The sequence below is a fragment of the Sorghum bicolor genome, chromosome 7 (assembly GCF_000003195.3).
Source record: "Sorghum bicolor cultivar BTx623 chromosome 7, Sorghum_bicolor_NCBIv3, whole genome shotgun sequence".
Lineage (NCBI taxonomy): Eukaryota > Viridiplantae > Streptophyta > Magnoliopsida > Poales > Poaceae > Sorghum > Sorghum bicolor.
The window spans coordinates 26348481-26365057 of record NC_012876.2 but is presented as its reverse complement, the minus strand read 5'-3'; the positions used below and the strand labels follow the sequence as shown (position 1 = coordinate 26365057).

At 44.2% G+C, this 16577-nt stretch overlaps 1 pseudogene; it reads right to left on the bottom strand.

Annotated features, from left to right (window-relative positions):
- Positions 849-16042, bottom strand: LOC8065218 (annotated as a pseudogene).

Here is a 16577-nt window from a genome sequence, read left to right as displayed (position 1 = left end):
AGCCAAAGAGATGTTTTGAGTGTGGACAAGAGGGTCACTTTGCTCATGAGTGTGAGGTACCACTACCACCTCCTTTGTCCAAACATGCAAGACCATTTCCTTTCAATTCTCACTACATTGTAATGTAATACAAGAGTGGCGAGGTCAAGGTTAGCTTTATGGGGCCGCCCAACAAGCAAAGGCCAAAAAGATTTGGGTGCCAAAGCAACTAGCACTACAACACAATAGGGACCTTCGGTGACAATCAATAATTGTCACCATCAGGGCTTTATTTGTCATAACACACAATCTATGACGATTTAGTGACGAAAACAATATGGTCACAGAAGGTGCGTCTCTAAGGACCTTCTATGACAATGCAAAGAATATCGTCATTAATTTAATGACAAATATATTTTGGTCATAAATATTTATGACAACTAAGATCGTCATAGTAAATATCATGAAACGTTGACTAGGCCAGAACTACATCCATGTGGGACTATTGTTTGGGCTTGGCCCATTTAAACTTTGATTTGGGCTTATTTTTTTCATATAGCCCAATCTATTTTTTTCATAGTTAATATTACAGTCAACAATTAACCCAATTTAAAATGCTAGCCATACATTTGCATTCATTGAAACATTACGTCAATTTGATAATCATACATAAGCATTTACCATTCACCAAATTAGGTCCAACAAGAACAAAGAGAGTTAACTCATATAAAATGGATATGTCAAGTCGTTCTAGCCCATTTCTAGCTGAAACATTACAGCCACAAAAGTACTCTAAGAAGACCTCCAATGCCTAACCAGAAGTCATCCAGCTTCCATAAAATAGGTCTCAATGTCAAATATTTCAAGCCCTATGGTTCTTCTGCATGCATCTTTAAGGTGTCTACTTTTAGCTAAAGTCCTGACTTTTCTTGCTTCTCAGACTCAAGTTGAGTTTGTAGCTCTTGCACTTGTGGAACAACAACATCCCTTGAACTTGTTCTTGAGCTATATTGAATGCCAATATTTTGAAGGAATGTACTGGACTGTGGTAGAACTTGGGCAACAACTTGAATATCAGACTTTGGCTGCTGTCCATCTTGTAGTGGTTCAGCCCGAATTGTTTCCATAGAAGCCTACAAATACAACCATTTAGACTAAATATTACATGTTCTCAGGTTTGCTTTCAAGTACGTGAGGCAAAAGGAAGGAAACTAGTACTTACAATAGCATTCTTCACAGGTTCAAAGAAACCAGTCTTCTTACTGCAGTGTGTGACCTTGAACAAATCAATAGCAGTGGGCTCTGTATCTTTATACTTTTCTTGCTTCTGAAATGACAAGAGTCATGACATTATACGATTACTTTATTACCGCTAATTATACAACAATCATGGAATTAAAACTTAAGCAACAAGATCACACATCATATGGTTACTTTCTTACCACAGCATAGGCACATGCAATGTAGCACAGAGAGTCCGTTCGCTGCTGAAATTGTACTTTCTCACGATTAAGTTGGTTCTTCACACACATATCCTGTAAATTACAGATTGTGTAAAAGTAGTGAAAATAGTAAATAGTTCCAAAAATGCTACAGCATGCTTCTTTCATGAAAAACAAAATAGCATGTTATCAAGATGATGGCATGTTTCAAAATTCTAAATAGAAATATGAGACACAGATTACATCAAGTTAAACTACAAATGAGAGCTGCTCCTCTGAACTGAGGTTTGCTAGCACACAAAGGTATATACTTTTTCCTTGTATATAATTAGATGAAGGACTACAAATCCCATTTGTTACAACATAACTCAGATATTAGACTCACAAATTTCAGTATTGGCTAATATATTTTCGGATACAAAGAGAAACAGGAATCTTCAAACACTTGTCATGTAGATCACACATTGTATTATGGAGTAACATAAACAGTAGATACTAAAAATTGTGGCATGTCAGTACATATGTTTTATACCTTGTGCTTTGGGGATGACCACATCTCCACCAATGCTCTCCATTGGTCATCATTCATACAGCTCACAGGTGATGTAGTCCTGACTTGATTTGCCGGAACCCCATCAAAGTACTTTTTCTTCAGTGTATACCTTCTCTGTCGCTGTCCACGCTTTAGCATATCAACACATGCATCTTTCACTGGCTTAGCCATGATGTCCATGTCGAATTTGGCCTAGTATAAATAGTCGAATTTAGAGATCAGAATGCAAAGGACACGATGAACTTAGATTAGACATGTCAAATAGTTAGACTTACGCCTAATTTGCCAATATAGTTATCAATTTTATCCTCATTCTCCTTAGCCTTGTACTCCTTCCAATGTCGAAATATAGGTATATGATCCCTAAGTGTGATCCCACCTTCAGATGCAAGCTTTGCGGCTTGCATAGGTGCCTCTGGCCTTCTCTTCCCTTCAGTGAAATGGATTGGCATCTTTTTGCCTAACCCTCTGGTTAAACGGTCCAATTCTTTGTCCATAGTTACTCCTCTTTGAACTTCTTGTGTCATTGGAATTATTGTACCTAGCATGGTTTTATTTATAGAGTTAAGCGAAGAAAAATGAGATAAGCAAAGAAAAATATAGATGACAAGTTGTAGAGGAAGCACCTGTCTAAATCAGTCATCCATATGCTAAGTTCATATTATGATCACATAAAAAACATCGACATTTCAAACATTGATGTGTCAAATTAAAAGTAATAGCTTCCATGTGCACTGCAGTTCAGTATCAACATTCCGCACATGCTATTTCAGCACTACGTGCTCTGCAGTTTAGCATTTAGCACTTCCTACACTATAGTTCTGCACTGCTATCACTAAGTTCAGCACATGTTAAAGAACAAAAGCTTCTACCTAAAATAGAAACCCCAATCTAGGATGGACTTGCCTGGATCACTAAGGTGGATAATGTCCTCATTCTGGCTTGCACTTGCAGTAGGCACCACTTCGTCATGTGTGGCAGCAGTAATTATTTGGGTAGCAGCAGTTGTTTGCCTCGTGAGTCTGGTAGTCCCCTCTTGTTGGTGAGGTGCCACCAATCTCTTTAATGTTCTTGAACCTCCAGCACAAAACTTAACACTATCTTGGGCATCCTTAGCAACCTGAGAAACCTAAATAGGCACCAAACAAGAACAATTAGACCAAAATAAAAATAATTATAGAAAAAGCACTAAGGATTAGCACTAATATAGGGAAACATTCGAATACTAAGAACTATTGGTACCTTGCTAGTTATGTCTTGTTCAGAGTCCTCATTGTCCTCACCACCATCACTGCCCCGAGGGTTGAATAAAGATCCTGAATGCTCAGAAATATTGCCCTTGCTCCTTGTACTTTTTTTCTTCATTTGGTTTGCTATTCCTCGAATCCCAAGTGATGCCATCTTTTGGTTGTTCTTCATTATTTCTTTGTCCCTCATATTTTCATATTCAGTTAATGGTGCTTCTATACATTTAGAAAATAATTAGTAAGCAAATGTCCATGGTAAATAGAAAATGCCTGGTACAGTCATTTTTATACCTACAGATGAGATGGTAAATAGGGCTAAGACAACTAAAATTTCTCCTCATAAGCAGTAAGTTGTTCATGGAAGTCACAGCAACAAGATAATATTTAAAAAAATCTAATTTTCCTTGAACTACCAAACAGTTCTTAAATCCCACCATACATATGCTAAGTTTTATATAAAAAAACATCATCCAAATATCATCCTTCAGAATTTGATGTGCTGAATGAAAAGAAATAGATTTTCTTCAACCAAATCATCGAGATTTATAAAGTCACTGATTTTAGCAATCTCAGTAACTACTTATTATTTGAAAGACCGATCCCCTCTACTCCTCCATTAGCAGCAGATCTGTAGATGCAATTCCAGCATGCTGCTCCAATCCCCAACTTATACTAGTGTCAGTGATGTGCCTTCCTTAGTAGCACCCTGCTCCTTCTCTTCCTCCATCAACAAAAAGTGTCGCCCCCTCTCTTCTCCCTAGTCCTCCAAGAACTACATCCCTCTCACATTGCAGCCCTAAAACTTTATTGCTACCCAAAAAAAACTTAAATCTCGCAGCAACAATGGATGGATTTTTACGATATTACCTGGGGGTGGTCGCGCCTTTGCTCGCACCTTTCTTCCTGGAGCCATCTTGGTCTTGGGATGGATATGGTTATGGACTGGGGAGGGAAAGCTCAGAGAGATGTGGTGGGTGTCGGCAGGAGTACCAATTATTTTGGCTAGAGTTCAATGTGGATGTCAGTCGTATATGAGGTGAGGTGATATGCCTATATATTTTACTAGAATGCCCTAACTTGTGGTGTGGCTGGATAACTGGATCTTGGACAAAAGAGGGATTTCATCCAAAATGGTCTGGCGGGTTAGCTGCTGGGCGGCGGCAGTTTTCGCGGGCGGTGAAATTTTCACCGAGCGAGAAACCAGCCCAAGTGCTAGTCATGCAATACGCAAATAATTATATTTACTTTCTGCATGTGTCCACAAACATGGTTGTGTTCCGGTGGTAATGCGCCAAATTGGTTTTATGTAGGGTGTGGGTTTGATTCCCACATGAGCCTTTTTTTTTCTTTTTTTAATAATAATACTAACAGGTGTTTTCTTTATTTTTCTAATAATTTTTACCTTTAATACTAATAACACATGCTGAAGCTTGTTTCTTTTCTAATTTTTACCTTTAATACGAATATGTGTGGGAGCTTCTTTTCGTAGATTTTACATTTAACACTAACTTGTGTGTTTTCTCTCATTCTCTAATTTTTAGCTTTAAGACTAACATGTGTGGAAGCTTCTCCACATTTGGCAGCAATGCCCCATCCTTGCTAGTGGGCCAAGCATGCCAACGTGGATTATATATTGTTGACACCGTTTTTGGGCACGTGTCCATGTTTGGTAGAGTACAGGCCGGCAGGATAGGACGACGGTGTTTTGTCTACCGGATGAATTGCCGATGAGGGTGGTTGCCGATGAAGGAGAGATTGAACGTGACTAAGTCTGTAGATGGTGATTTGTCTGTGCCGATGGCTACGACAAAGAAGTCTGCCGATGACTATGACAAGGGAGTCTGTTGATGATACGGAGGGAGAGTCCGGGAGTTGCCGATTGGTTTGTGGAGATGTTCTAATTTGTCACGGGGGGTAGCTTTATGTGTTCCTTAGTTATTTAAATCGTTTTGTATACGGATTCTATGTAATTTGGAATTCGAATTCTAGTCGTGTCTGGTTGTAACTCTTTGAGCAGGGTATAAATATAGACCCTAGGGCCTTGTAATGAGAAATCTATCAATCAATCAAACACACGCTTTTACTCATATTCCAGCATCTACTTTTTCGACGACTTCGTCATACTTTTTCCTTTTCATTACGAGTTCTAGGAATTTGCCGACTTAAGCTCGGTGCGTTCTCAAGTTCCGCGTGAGTACCTCTTAGCCGTGACATCCGGGCGCATCGCTGTTGTCAGGACTAAAGTATTCGAATTACCACCTTTGCCGATAGTAAGGTCAAATCGGCTGGCACGCCTTAACGTTTGAATCGGGTATTAGCCCTTTGTGTTTGCAGATCAACTTTTGCACCAACACATCTTTTGGCACGCCCAGTGGGACCGATTCAAGATCAAGATCAACATGTCGACTTCTGAGTTTGATCAAGAGAACGTCATCCCCGTGACGGAAGCCAATCTCAAGAATGAGCAGAAGCAAGCTATTGCTAAAGCCATGGAGGATTACAAGCAGCAATGCCTAAGGTCCTTCAGCATAAACAGGAGCGGTGAAGTGATTCAGAAGGATGCACTGCCGACACCTCGGCAGGTTACTTTTGAAGCCAATCCCGGCAAACTTCAAGAGATGGTTGACAGCGCTATCAACCATGCTTTGATCAACCAAGCTGGTGTACTGTCTAATACGGTTTTCAATGCCGTGGCAAGAACTTTCAAGGAAGGACAATTGCCACCAGATTATGTGGGCCCTACTTATCATCAGCCAGGGTCACCGGTGGTCACAGCTCCATCGGCTGCTACGGCCGCTGCGGGTATGGAGATTCCTGTTCCGCCAAGCACGTTGGGAGTCACCAAAGGACAGTCTATGCCGATGACAACTAATCCACAGACTTCAGATGGGCAGATTAAACCTGCCACAGATCTGTTAGCATCGGCAATGACAGGGTTAACTCCTCCTCCCAACTGGTGGGGTTATGGCATGCCTCCAGAGTTAACGCCGGGTACATCGCAGACGACTGATATGAGAGGCAAGACTCCTATGGCATCGGCACCTCCCAATATGCCGATGAACCAGAGTCCCCAGTATACTACAACTACTACTGCAAGACCTTACACTGGGAATTCTCAAGCTCCAATGTTCCAGATGCCTAACGCAGCGGCAGACTCGATGCTGATACAACAGAGGTCTATGGCTCAATCAGGGTATGTCAATTCAATGATGATGCCCAATTACCAGTCATCGGCAGGGCCTATGCCGATGAACGCTAATAATGGATGGCTTGGGCAGCAAGTCTTTCCGCAAACACCCCAACAGAGTCACCAGGCTACAGGGTTCCAGCAAGGACAGATCTATCCCGGGTTCCAGAATCAGGGGATCCCTAACCAGCCAATGAATCTCGGGCAGCAGGTCAGCGGACAGCAGATTGGCGGGCAACAGCTTGGTGGTCCACAGGTTGGAGGTCAGATGATCAACCCAATGTTCCGTGCAGATCGTGCACCGAACAGACACGTGGAGGCTTACCAGCACGCACCTGATCCGCAACCGCCCCATCGGCAAGATGCCAATGCATATTGGGCCGATAAGATTGCTGAAGTAATGAGAGACCAATTTGGGATAAAACCCAAAGTCAATACTTACTCTTAGCGGACGCCGTATCCTCCTGCATACGACTTGATCCCGCTTCCACATCGGTACAAGGTACCGGATTTTACTAAGTTTTCTGGGCAGGATGACACGTCGACCATGGAACACGTCAACAGGTTCATCATTCAATGCGGAGAAGCTGGTAACAGGGATGAGTTAAGGGTTCGTCTATTCTCATCATCATTGTCTGGATCGGCCTTTACCTGGTTTATATCACTACCTCCCAACTCAGTGATTACTTGGGCCGATCTGGAAAAACAGTTCCACAAATACTTCTTTTCTGTGGTCCATGAGAAGAAGATCACCGATTTAGTCAAATTAAGGCAGCGTAATGATGAATCGGTTGAGAGTTTTGTGCAAAGGATACGGGAAGTCAAGAACAAGTGCTATAGTCTGGTTCTGGACGATCGGCAGCTAGCCGATTTGGTTTTCTAGGGTTTGTTGCCACACATCAGGGACAAATATGCATCTCAGGAGTTTGAAAGCTTAAGTCATCTGGTACAAAGAATCTCTGATAAAGACATCAAGCCGTTTGAGCCCAAGAGAGCATGGAACAAAAAGGTGTCATTCGTTGATGAAGCAACAAGCTCGGATTCTGATGAGGAACCAGTCATCGGCTTGGCAGAGTTGGTGAAAAACAAGAAGCCGATGTCTTGTCCTTTTGGACATAAAGAACCAGAGAAATTTGCGTTTGACACCGCTAAAGCCGATAGGCTATTCGACTTTCTGCTCCAGGAAGGGCAGATCAAACTGTCACCTAATCACGTGATCCCATCGGCTGAAGAATTGAAGAGGATGAAATATTGCAAATGGCACAATGCAACTTCTCATGACACTAACGAGTGCAAGGTGTTCAGACAGCAACTGCAATCGGCTATAGAATCTGGGAATCAAATTTGACAACTCCAAGACCTAGAAGCCGATGAAGATTGACCAACATCCTTTCCCAACGAACATGTTGGATGCTAAGGGAAAAGCCAAGGTCTTAACCTCAGAAGCAGCCGAAAGAAGTGCATCGGTGGATCCTCAGCATCAAGTCACTACTGCCGATGCGAGGGGAAGGGGCTTGGTCCAGGAAGGAACCAGCTCAGGAAGGCCTCCCCGATCTGGGATTGTAATAACTCACAGAAGGCCTCGGGAAACTTGGCAGCAACGAGAAGATCGGTACCGGCGCCAGCAAGAAGATTATCGTCGGGAAGAAGAAAGACGCCGACAGGAGTGGAATCGGCATAGGGATCACTGGAATTGTCCGTTCTTCATCCATTGCTGGGAGGAGAATATCAAGCTTCCTACTGTCAGAGATTGCCCTGAGTGCAACGGTTATGATCGGTACGACAAATCCGATCGGAACTATCGTGATAATGATCGGCGCTTCGATGGGCCGATTAGAGGGAGAGCATCCGTCCATGATCGGCTGGGGGGCAGACTCAGTGTGCACGACAGGCTTGGTGATCGTGTCCAATATTTTCCCAGGAACCAAGAAGAACTTGAGGAGATGGCTAATGCACGAGTTCCCGACGAATTCATATTTTGCAGGGATACCAATACACATCGGATGGAATCAAGGGAAAATCATCGCCCGGCAACAAGGCAGAAGCCGCTTCCTCCATGGTGTCCAGAAGGGTTGACCAAGACGCAGAAAAGGAGGTTGCAGCGCGAAAGGCGAGAAGGGCTAAGCAAGGGCGAGAATTCTGGTCAGTCTGGAGATCAGCAGCAATCAGATCCCAAGGGGGAAGGTCCATCGGCAGATGTCAACATGGTCTTTATGTTGCCGATGAAGTTTCTTGCGCCATCTAGCGATGATGAGTTGGAATTTTCCGACCAAATAGCGCAATTGGCTCTGGATCCGGTGACAGCTATCTTTGAGAAACCTGTTGATAACGAAAGACAACATCTCAAGGCTCTGTTCGTCAAGGGGAGGGTTGATGGGCAGCCGATGATCAAGATTCTAGTTGATGGTGGGGCTGCTATCAGCATCATGCCGTATGCTGTATATCGGAAGCTTGGGAGAGGGGATCAGGATTTGACCAAGACAGATATGATGCTTAAAGACTTTGAAGGGAACGTGTCTCCAGTCAAGGGGGCAATATGTGTAGAGTTGACCATTGGCAGCAAAACCTTGCCGACAACCTTCTTTGTGATTAGTGGAAAGGGTGCTTACAACTTGCTATTGGGAAGAGATTGGATTCACGCTAATTGTTGCATCCCGTCTACAATGCACCAATGCTTGGTTCAGTGGGTAGGAGACAAAATTGAGATTGTCCCAGGAGATTCTTCTTATGTTATTGCGTCGGCAGAGGCGGACACCTATGAGAGGACTAGGTGTATTTCAGGAGAAGTTTGGGAGAAGGATTTTCTCAAGGTTGCCGATTACGAGATTCCACCGATCCAAGCAGTCAGTTCTGACGAAGGTTTTTAATGGATAGGTTCGCCGATGATGGAAAATTAGGCCAGTGATTCACATCGGCCGATGATCTAGTAGAGGTAGACATAGGTAGTGGTGATAAACCTAGACCCACTTTTATTAGTGCTAAGTTAGATTTTGAGTGTAAGCAACAGTTAACTGATTTGTTAAAGGAATATAAAGATTCCTTTGCTTGGGATTATACTGAGATGCCTGGTTTGGACCGATCAATTGTTGAACATCGGTTGCCTATCAAGTCTGGATTTCGGCCACATCAACAGCCAGCTCGCCGATGTAATCCTAACATCCTCCCTGATATTAAGGCCGAAATCACCAAACTTATTGAAGCTAAGTTTATTCGGCAGTGTCGGTATGCCGAATGGATCTCCAATGTTGTTCCGGTCTACAAGAAGAACGGGAAGCTTCGGGTCTGCATTGATTTCAGGAATCTCAATAAAGCTACGCCGATGGATGGATACCCAATGCCAGTTGCCGATCTGTTGGTTGACGCCGCGGCTGGGCATCGAATTATTAGCTTTATGGATGGCAATGCAGGATACAATCAAATATTCATGGCTGAAGAAGATATTCCAAAGACTGCGTTCAGGTGCCCTAGTCATGTTGGATTGTTTGAGTGGATAGTCATGACTTTTGGCCTTAAGAATGCTGGTGCTACTTATCAAAGGGCCATGAATTTTATATTTCATGAGTTCATCGGCAAACTGGTAGAGATTTATATTGATGATGTGGTAGTCAAGTCTGGGGACTTCGCAAAGCATCTTGCCGATCTACGAAAGGTGTTGGAGTGCACAAGGAAGCATGGATTGAAGATGAATCCCAATAAGTGTGCATTTGGTGTGTCGGCAGGGCAATTTCTTGGTTTCATGGTGCACCAGAGGGGAATTGAAATCAGTCGAAGATCTATTGATGCCATCAATAAGATAGTAGCCCCTACCAACAAAACCGAGGTCCAATCCTTGATCGGCAAGGTAAATTTTATCAGAAGGTTCATTTCTAACTTGTCTGGTAAAATTCGTGCTTTCAACCCTCTTCTTAAGTTAAAGGCCAATCAAGAGTTTGTTTGGGGGGAGGAACAACACTTGGTTCTAGATGAAATCAAGAAGTATTTAATGAATCCTTCGGTTTTGATTCCACCTCAGCAAGGAAAGCCCTTCAGATTGTATTTGTCTACCGATGGGATGGTCATCGGTTCGGCTTTAATTCAGGAGTTTGAAGGGAAAGAGCGCGTAATTTATTATTTAAGCAGGAGGTTGATTGATGCTGAGATCAGGTATTCGGCTATTGAGAAATTGTGCTTGTGCTTATATTTCTCTTGTATCAAGTTGAGGCATTACTTGCTATCGGCCGAATGCACTGTTATTTGCAAGGATGATGTGGTCCGGTACATGTTGTCCATGCCGATTATGAGTGGTAGGATCGGTAAGTGGATTTTGGCACTGTCGGAGTTCGATCTGTGTTATGAATCGGTTAAGGCAGTTAAGGGACAGATTATAGCCGATTTTGTAACCCAGCATTGCGGTACAGTGGAGACTTTGGAAATTGTACCTTGGACGTTTTTCTTTGATGGGTCTACATGTGATCGGGGGGCAGGAATCGGCATAGTGCTAGTTTCCCCTCGGGGAAGGAAGTATGAATTTTCCTTGCCGATTGTTGCCACATCAACAAATAATCAGGCTGAGTATCAAGCTTTAATAAAGGGATTAGAGTTGTTGAGAGAGGTTCATGCTGATGCTGTTGAGGTCTTCGGGGATTCTATGCTAGTTATAAATCAATTGGCTGGGAACTATGAGTGCCGAAGTGAAGTTCTCATAACTTATTACGAGCGAAGCATGCAATTATTGAAGGAATTCAAAGATTTTCGATTAGAGTATGTTCCTCGATTGCATAATGAAGAAGCCAATCGGTTGGCTCAACATGCCTCGGGATATCAACCTATGATTGATGCAATATCGGCAATTGGTGCCGATGATTGGAGAAAAGAAATTGTTTATTATTTGAAAGATCCATCCAAGAAAGTTGAAAGGCGAGTTCGGTTCCAAGCCACCAAGTATGTGCTCCTCGAAGATGAATTGTACTACCGAACTATTGATGGGATTCTCCTCCGATGCTTGGGTGATGATGAAGCTAGAAGTTTGATGGGAGAAATCCATGAGGGGGTATGTGGAGCGCATCAGTCGGCTTTCAAAATGAAGTGGATGATTAGAAGGAATGGATATTACTGGCCGACCATACTTGAAGATTGCTTCAAATATTTCAAAGGATGTCAAGGATGTCAAAAGTTTGGCAATATTCAAAGGGCACCCGCATCGGCTATGAATCCTATTATCAAACCTTGGTCGTTCCGGGGATGGGCTATTGATTTGATCGGCCAGATTTATCCACCATCTAGTAAAGGGCATAAGTTTATTCTAGTTGCCACCGACTATTTCACTAAATGGGTTGAAGCTATTCCCTTGAAGAAAGTCACCTCGGCTAATATGATTGATTTTGTTAAGGAGCACATTATTTACCGATTTGGGATTCCTCAGACAATTACTACCGATCAAGGTACTATGTTTACATCAGGGGAGTTTGATGAATTCGCAATCGGTATGGGGATTAAAGTATTGAATTCTTCTCCTTACTATGCTCAAGCCAATGGGCAGGCCGAGGCGTCTAACAAAGGAATTATTAAGCTTATTAAACGGAAGATTGAAGAAAATCCTAGAAGGTGGCACACGTTGTTAAATGAAGCTTTATGGTCCTATCGAATGGCTTGTCATGGATCGACCAAGGTTTCACCTTATCAGTTGGTGTATGGACATGATGCGGTATTGCCCTGGGAAGTTAAGGCTGGATCTAGGCGACTATCTTTTCAAGATCAATTGGCTGCCGATGACTATGCTACTTTGATGACAGACGAGTTGGATGATCTGGCAGAGCATCGGTTGAGGGCTTTGATGAATATAGAAGAGAATAAGAAAAGAGTTGCCAGATGGTATGATAAGAAGGTAAAGGCTAAGGAATTTACCGATGGAGATTTGGTATGGAAGTTAATCTTACCGATCGGGACTAAAAGTTCAAAGTTTGGCAAGTGGTCTCCTAATTGGGAAGGTCCCTATCGGATAAATCGATCGGCTCCTAGTAATGCCTACATTTTAGAGACTCTCGAAGGAATCGAATTTCCCAGAGCATTAAATGGCAAGTATTTAAAGAAGTACTACCCCAGCATATGGGTCGATGCATAAAAGTTTAAATGCCGATAACACTCCTATCGGCTAGATTAAAGTGTTTGGAGCAGGACTTAATGTTTCAAAAGATGCCGATAACAGTCCTATCGGCTAGACTGAACATCAAGAAAGCCGAAGAGCGGGAAGAGGCAAGTGTGTTGCCGATGAAGAGTTCACATACTTAGTAGCGCTTGGATGGCTGATATAGCGCGTAGGCGGATCTGGTCGGCTGCTTCTATCTCTTTGGCATCTTCATCGGCAGAACCTTCTATTGGCTTCAATTTCTTCTTCAGCTGCAGTGCTTTGCGACCATGGGTGTTTCGCTCTTGCTCGAGGTGTTTGATGGTCTCTGGCAGTTGATTTTCTTCCTGTTGGGCTTGGGATAGGGCATCATCCACTTGCTTGAGTTCTGCCAACTGGGCTTCTCGTTTTGCCGATAGGTCGGAGATCTTCTGCTTCAATGCATCGCCTGAGGATTTCAAGGTGCCGATGTTCTTGTGCTTTTCATCGGCTAAGAGTTTCTCTTTCATCATTTCCTCGGAGAGCTGGGTCTGAGCAGCTCTATCGGCAAGGCGCCGAGTGGCTCTCTGGTACTGCAGCTGGCGACTTTCTAGATGCGCAGCCTGGAAAAGGGTTTCTTCGGCATCGGCAGGAATCTGGCCTCTGAGGGTCTTGAACAGAACCTTGGCCGGGTCGATTTCATTGACCAGTTGAGCTGTATCTTGATGAAGGATAGCCGATAGCTCTTCCAGCTTAGCCTTGATCTCCGCCGATATAATCCCAACTGCTCGGAAAGAACTTGCCTCTTCACCTTCGTCTTCGGAGATATCAATGGCGAAGGAAAATAGGCTGTCGGGGGAGTCTTGTTCCTGAGAAAGAAAACGAGACAAAATGAGTCATTCCATGATCAAAGCATTGGCAAATAATACTGGTGGAAGACTGGGTGGCTTACTTGCTTCAAGGCAATCTCTCGCCTTTGACTTGAGGATGCCGATGGAGCCATGGGTTGGTCGGTCAAAATTGTCGATGGAACTACGTCAGCTGAAAGTTAACAGAGAGGGTTATAAGGCTGAAAAGGAGCAAATTCATTGGCAATGATGTTATAAAGATATGTTACCTTGAGGAGGGACAATGCTTGTCTGAATTGAAGAAACTACCGATGATATGATTGAACCTGCTGGGTCGGTAGTTTGTTCGCCCACATCGACCGGTGTGTCTTCTGGTTGGGGTGCTTCTAGCTGAGGTTCTTCTTGCTGGGGTTCTTCTGCTTGTGGTACTTCTTGCGGTTGAGGAGGAGATGGTACTTGCTGAGTCTCTGTTTCTGGAGGAGAAGGAGAAGATTCCACCGGAATAGGAGATACCGGAGGAGGAGAAGGAGTTGCCACTTTCCGGCGCTTCAATTGCGCTCTGGTACCTTTGGTGCCTTTTCTCTTCTGCTGGCTCGACTGGGGGGCATCGGCATCTTTGCTTTTGATTCTTGCCGATGCACTGGTTTGCTGTTACAGAAAAAGGAATTTGTCAGTACCAATACAGCCGATGACAAAGTAAGATCGGTATAGGTGAGAAGGTTTAGCAGTTACCTTAAAAGCCTGCGCTAGGGCGGAAGCGGCTACCGATGGTGATGTCTGAGTTCTCCTGGTGGTGACTTTATTGAGGCGTATACCCCGATGCACGATAGCAGTCAGGGTAGGAGCTTTGTGGCCGATTGAGGAAACTGGGCCTGATGCAAACAAGTCAATCGGCTTGCCACTCCTGCTGACCGACGGAGGAGTGTCATCGACCTGAAAAGTCACACAAAGGGTCAGTTACTGATGGAAATAAGATTGAAAGAATTGAAACATCGGTTTGAAAGTACTTACGGCATCACTGGGAACTTCGTATTCGGGGTCGATCATGCCGCGGTATGTGAGGGCCGATTTGCAGAATAGATGCTCCTTCCATTCTGCCCACCACTGCTTGTATGCCTGAGTGATAAAGGCGGCTGGGACCCACTCTAATAGGTCTACATCGGTATCAGCACTTGATGGCAGCTGGGCTACTCGAATCCATTCAAGAAGACTAGTGATGGTTTCCGTGGGCTTTATCACATCGGCGTAACACAATGCAATCGGCAGCTGGCCGAAAGCTAATTGGCGAGCTAGTGCCGATGGATTATAGAACTCATATGTCTGGGGAGATGTTTTCCCACTGCCAAAAGAAATTCACCGGTATGGCTCTGGGGGTCACCAATGCCATCATTACTTCGTTGTCCTTGTCAAGAGCCTCGTCGAACGGGTTGAAAACTAGAGGAAACACGGTGCCTGGGTCATCATAAGCTAACCATGCTCGTTCATCTCTGGTCAAACCTTCGTACAAGGATTGGAAGAATCGGCTGATCTGATCTGGAATACCCCCTGTACCTGGCAGAACTATGACGGCTTCACCAAAGTTTAAGGGAGGGCGTGTTGCCGATTCCTCTTCACCCAGCACATGGTTCTCGGCTATGTCCCTTGGAAAACGCTGAGCGAAAAGATTAAACTCCAGACGCTTGTGTAGATGGAGATTGAGCCACATGTTAATGAACCACCAAGGGCCTCCCAAGTTGCCGATAGACTGAGCAAGTAAGAGCTTCCTAGTTACTTGGTGAAGGAGGTGGTAGGCTGCTCCAAGCAGGTATCGGCCGAGAGGAAATCGGCCGCCGTTGGCCAGATTTTCTGCTGCTGCTAGATAAACAGAAGTTGGTCCTGCCGATCGACCACAAAACACGAATTTGTCTAGCCACATGTTCAAGAAGCAGGTCTGCTCTTTTGCGTCAACAGGGCCTGTTTTGCGGTATTTCTCGATATACCCTGACCAGCCGCCGATGGCGCGGGTTTCTACCTTAGCACTGGGTTTAGTATCAAAGAAGTGGGTGCTATCGGCAGAAGAAATATCTAACCCGGTGAGCATAGCCACATCGGCAAGAGTAGGGGAAGCAGGGCCACGGCCAAAGACAAAGGCGTTGAGCGTGTCTGACCAGAAGTATGATGCAGCTATCAGCAGTGACTCGTTCCTATGCATATCGGCAATGGACAACCTAATGCATTGGGCTAGATTTCTCTCACCCCACTGAACTTCATTAGAGTTGCTGACCCTCAAGAACCAATCCTTCCATCCCACTGTAGGGCTAGGCCAGGAACGAAAAGCATCCTTCCATAGATCCAAAGAAAAATTCTCTGCCCTAAAAGGGATTCTGTTGGTTTATGCATTTATGAGATCGGTTAGATCTGGATCCCCTAGTGGGCCAAGGCATTGGAGGTGTGGTTGATCGGTGGGGATGACAATTTTGTTAGCTGATTCCTAGTGGTTTTGGAGGTAGAAAAGAAAAACAAAAAAAGGGGAAAAGAAAAAGCTCAGTAAGACTGCGGATGAACTGGGATGCGAGAAAAAGTACGAAGGATAGTGCGAAGAACTGACCTCAGGGATGATGAAGTTGACGGCCATTTTGCCACGGAGGAGAAGCTTGAGAGTTTTGGAGTTGGTGAAGAAGGAGCCTCGTCGGAGATCTTGGAGCTTTTGGAACAGCGCCGCCATCGGGAAGGTGAGGTTGGAGTTGTGGAATGATGTGATGGAGGAGGAGTACTCGAGAAGGAACTACTTATAGGACAAAACGGGCAGGGGCAAATCTGACTTATCTCTTCACCGCATCCGAGAAATCTGAGGGTGCTCAGGTAGATATGGTAACTGTTTGCACGGTAATCAAGGGATTGTGCAGGAGATTTGACAGGAAGCGGTCATTATTCAGAGATATTTCACTGTGCGAGATCTCCTGGTCGGTCCATCGGCGGTGTCTTGTAACGGTCATATTGCCGATGGGCAAATAAAGTGGAGATAGCCGTTTGGGAAGATAAGGTACGAGCATCCTGGTCAGTCCATCGGCAAATCTTTGCAACGGTAATATTGCCGATGTGCAACCAAAAAAGAAATATCCGTTTAGGAAGTTGAGGATTTCAAGGGGTTTACAAAAGAACAGGGTCAGAGTTGTTCAGATTGAGGTTGTCGGTTGCCAGGTTAGGAGCATTAATTGCGGGAAAAGGCATCATTACTGCAGAGAATTTTGGAGCATTAA